Source organism: Mastomys coucha, unplaced genomic scaffold (assembly GCF_008632895.1).
Source record: "Mastomys coucha isolate ucsf_1 unplaced genomic scaffold, UCSF_Mcou_1 pScaffold7, whole genome shotgun sequence".
NCBI lineage: Eukaryota > Metazoa > Chordata > Mammalia > Rodentia > Muridae > Mastomys > Mastomys coucha.
The window spans coordinates 42,032,109-42,036,644 of record NW_022196913.1 but is presented as its reverse complement, the minus strand read 5'-3'; the positions used below and the strand labels follow the sequence as shown (position 1 = coordinate 42,036,644).

The 4,536-nt window shown below is 44.2% G+C and overlaps 1 non-coding gene across 1 annotated transcript; it reads right to left on the bottom strand.

Annotated features, from left to right (window-relative positions):
- Positions 1 to 3,669: 3,669 nt before the first annotated feature.
- LOC116082848 lies at positions 3,670 to 3,772 on the bottom strand. Its single transcript, XR_004115475.1, has one exon. It is a non-coding gene; the product is annotated as a U6 spliceosomal RNA (small nuclear RNA).
- Between the last annotated feature and the right edge of the window lie 764 nt (positions 3,773 to 4,536).

Below are 4,536 nucleotides of genomic sequence, written 5' to 3'. Positions count from 1 at the left end.
TGTGTCTATGAAAACACTGGGCTCCTGCCGGAAAAAAAAAAAAACGCTCAACAGCTAGGGTGTTCAAGGCTTCTAGTCCCTGGAATGGCCAGCTCTGTGTGTTTGGACTTGTGTGTATGTAGTATATAGTAGTATGTATGTATGTATGTAGTGTATAGTATCTGTATGTAGCTTATTTCCAGAAACATGCTTCCCAGCTGCTTTTAGTTAGACAGTCTTCTGTTCATGTTTCTATTTATACAGAGATGAATATGTTAAAAAAAATTAAGGTCAACAAAACTTTCAACATAGATAGATAGTGGATGGGCTCAGCCCAGCATTTTCTTTTTCAGTTAATCATGAATGTGTTCTGAAAGCCTGCTTGCTGGCCATTAAAATTTATGTTTTGTGTCAGAACTGTCCTTTCTCTCTAACTCATCAGGCTCTCTCACCTGTACTCTAAAATGTAGTTTCTGGTAAGGACTGAGTCTCCCCCTGGGCACCCAGCTTTCTTCTTCATCAGGCAGTCCCCCATCTTCAGAGCTCAGGTCTTGTTTAGACTTGAAGACAAAATAGCTCCCTACATACTAATGGGCTTGTTTTCCTTGTACCATAGCTGACCTGAAATTTCACGCCAACCCCTTTCCTGTTTAGACTCTAAGAGAGACTGAAGCTCAGAAGGAAGATCCCTGCAAGGGAGACCTGTGGGCTCCTCCCATTGCTCAGGGGTTTCTGGTTTTCAGCCCTGATGGCATGTCTGCCTCACAGATGGTTAAAAAAGACGTCAACTCAGAGAGTCCAGGTCTCCATGGGGGCTTCTCTTTTTTGTGTGTCTGATTTCCTCCAATTTCTCACTCCCATTTTGAAGGGTGTCAGGGAAGATAGAGAAAGGAACTTCCTTCGACCTTGAAACCCATCCAGCTATTAGAAGTGGGAGGTGGGGTGGGGTGGGTAACTTGCTCAGGGGATGGTGTTAAATACAACTTACAGTTTCTGAGCGGGAGAAGAGCTACACTTCCCTAATATCCAAGCCTTAGGAGCAGGTTTGCAAAGAAAAGCTAAGTGCTTTTGACCAACCTTGGGTAAACCATTTTAACCTACTGTCCTGTAGAAAATGAGTTTGAGTATAGTCCCCCCCCCCCGGAAAGCCCCCATATACACAGTGGGACAATACAGTGTGAATATATTTTATGGGCTCACAGCTCTAGATCAAAGGGCACTGCCCTTAACTTAGGTAGACAATATGAAATTGTCCCTACAAAGCCTGCTGAATTAACGTTCACTCCCACATCCTCAAAGACAGCTGTTATCATTCATCTCTTAAAATTTATCAGTTTGATGGAGGAGAGATGGCATGTCCTGGAACTAACTCTCTATGTAGACCAGGCTGGCCTTAAACTCACAGAGATCTGTTTGCTTCTGCTCAGAATTAATGGTGTTAATTTCCCTGACCTGCTAGTGAAGTTGAACATCTTTTCATATATTTCCCAGCTATTTGTGTTTCTCGTATATATTTCTAAATATTTTCTCATATATTTATCCTTGGTGTTTTTCCTTACTTTGCTTTTGCAGCCGTTCACATGCCATTAAGCAGGTGCTAGAGTCACCGGACGAATGGAAGGACACAGTAAATTGGAAAGGTGATAGCCTTTGAAGCAGAAACATGGTCCTGGGGACAATTTTATTCCTGTGTTTTTGTTTTACAGAGGGACAAACTACAGTTTTGAGAAGCAAGAACTGCCTGCTGATTGGCTAGTTGCAGTTCTGAAAGTTGATTCTGGTATGGAGACTTTCCTCTCTGTGTGTCTGTCATTAAAGAGTGTTTATTGAATGTCCCATTGTCTTTTCTGAGTACTGTCTTTTGGTGAATGACATCAACGTATCAGCAAGCAGATGCTATCTATGGAGCAGAAAAAATGATCTATAGGAGGATGCTGTCTATCGGGAGTCAGAAGAAGGTCTTTAGGGGGGAAGTGTCTACAGGAGGAAAGAAGAAGGTCTATAAGGGGTGTTATCTATAGAGGGAAATAGGGTTTATAGGGGTTTCTGACTATAGGGGAGGGAAATAAGGTCTATAGAGAATGCTGTCTATAGGGCAGAGAAGGTCTATAGGGGTACTGTTTATAAGGGGAGAGAAGGTCTATAGAGGATGCTGTCTATAGAGGGAAATTAGAAAGGGCATAGGGGTTCTGACTATAAGGGAGGGAAATGGAAGGTTTATAGGGGTGCTGTCTATAGGGGTAGAAGTCTAGATGGGTGCTGTCTATATGGGAAAGGTCTTTAGGGGATGCTATTTATAAGGGGAAGAAGATCTATAGGGGGTGCTGTCTATCTATAGAGGGAGAGAAGAAAGTCTATAGGGGATGCTGTCTGTCTACAGGGTGAGAGAACAAGAGAAGAAAAGCTTGTATTCTGAGACAAGCCACAAAAATACATGGAATTTCTAAGAACGATGGTGAAGACAAGATGGCTCTTCTGTGAAAATAGACATTTCATACTGATGAGGGAGGGGTGAATGGAGGCTGCTAAAGGGCCCCACTGCTGCACGTAGCTTCCAGGGCCAGTGTGTTGTGCTCCAGTTCTTTCTGAGCTTGTAGTAAAATATCAGTAGAAGCCATCAGATTCACAAACCTCCCTCTTGTACTACTTAACAAAAAGCATGCCACATGATCCCGGGCTGTGCTGTGGGAGTATTAGACTTGCAAAGTAGATGGAGTGTGAATCTTTTGAATGGTTCAGTCTTCAAGTCCAAGAGAGACCGATATGGGGGAAACTCCCAGATGCCTGAGCTGAGCTCCGTGATGAAAAAGCTCCAGAGGTGCTGGGACACGGGAGATGAGTTTGTTAAGGCAGAGCGGTGTTTCGGTCAGTGCAAGAGGCTGGAGTTAGAGGTGGGTGATCTGTCCTGTTCTCATGCAGTCTCACAAGGAAGGGGGCCAAGATGGGCCAGGAATGCTCCCAGACCTGTTAGCCGCACTTTCCAGAATGGCCTGGGGCTGAGCTTCCAGCAAGGAGGGGACAGGAATTTGGGAATGTGGAAATCTGTCATACCTGGACCAAAGGGTTCCTTGACTTCTCAGAAGTTTCAGGTCCACAGCCTCCCTCCCCCAAGCCCCGTGGCTACCAGAACTACTACAGCAGTGGATCTTACTGGAAGTGGCCAGCCCCCATCCCTTGGGGAAACAGGGCAATCTTGGGAAAATAAGGGTGGAGGGTAACTTGTGTGTACAGCCAAACTGTTCCGTTCCTATCGCTTCCCCCTTCCCTTCCTCTCTCTTTTCTCTTCCCCTTCCCTCCCTCTCCCTTCCACCTTCCCCTCTCTCTCTTCCTTTAATTGTGGTGAAGATGGCTGCCTTAGACTAGGAAAAACATGACACGCAGCAGCACCACCAGCTACTGCGCATTATTTCTGTATAAAAAGTCAGCAACATCAGACCAAAAAAACGTCAGAGCTGAAAAGCCAACGGATGAGGCAAGAGTCAACAAACACTTAACCCTTGAAATAAAAGATAAACACTGAACAGGGTTCCTGCACGGTCTCGCCCCCTACATAAATCCAAATACATGTATAACCAAACTGCTGTTTTTAGCTTTTCTTAAAAAAACAAAACCAAACATTTTGCTTATGGTTGTTTGGCCTGCACGTGTGTCTGTTTACCATCGCATGCCTATTGCCTCAGGAGGCTAGAAGAAGCCATTGGAGCGCTCTAGAATTTGTGTGTCATCCTTGCGCAGGGGCCATGTTAATCTTCTCTGTGTCATTCTAATTTTAGTATATGTGCTGCTGAAGCAAATACTGGATCTCCCTAGAACTAGAGTTACAGATGACTGTGAAGTGTGGGTGTCTGGAGTTGACCTGGGTCCCTCGTAGCCAGCACAGTTAACCCTGAGACAGTTCTCCAGGAGCCCCTCCACCCCTCCTTCCCCTGTAGCTTTCTTATATGCTATGTTTGTGTCTTTTGCTTTTGTTTTGTTTTGAGATATGATTTTATCTGGAGGAGTTCCTGGCTGGCCTAGAACTCCTTATGTAGCTAAGGATTACCTTGAACTCCTCATCGTCCCACCTCTACTTCCTAAGTCTGTTTTCATCTGTACATCACATGCCTCCCTCACCCCATAGTTGTTTCAGAAGCAAATTTCAGATGTCACAGCATCTCATCCGTAAGGATTTTGGTCTCTCTCTCTCTCTAGACTCGTAGGAATGATTTGAGTTTATTCTCATGTTTCGGGCCTTAGTTCCTTATTACTATCAATTATTTAGACATTGTTTACATTTTCCCAGTTATACTGTGACAGCCAACAAGCGGTCTGCTTGCTTAAACTGGGATCTAAAGAAGGTTTATTTCTAGTAGGACTGGTCAATAGTCTATATATTTGTCTTTTTTTTTCCATCTACAGAAACACTGTCGTCTTATTCTCTTTTCCTCTATAAACATTAGGCCATTCTTCTCATGGAAATTCTCCTACCTATACGTTCACTGGAAGTATGCCCAGGGTAATGTGTGTCTTGTCCCTCTTGTCACTCACCTTTCTGTGCCTCTAAGTTGGGTGAGATTT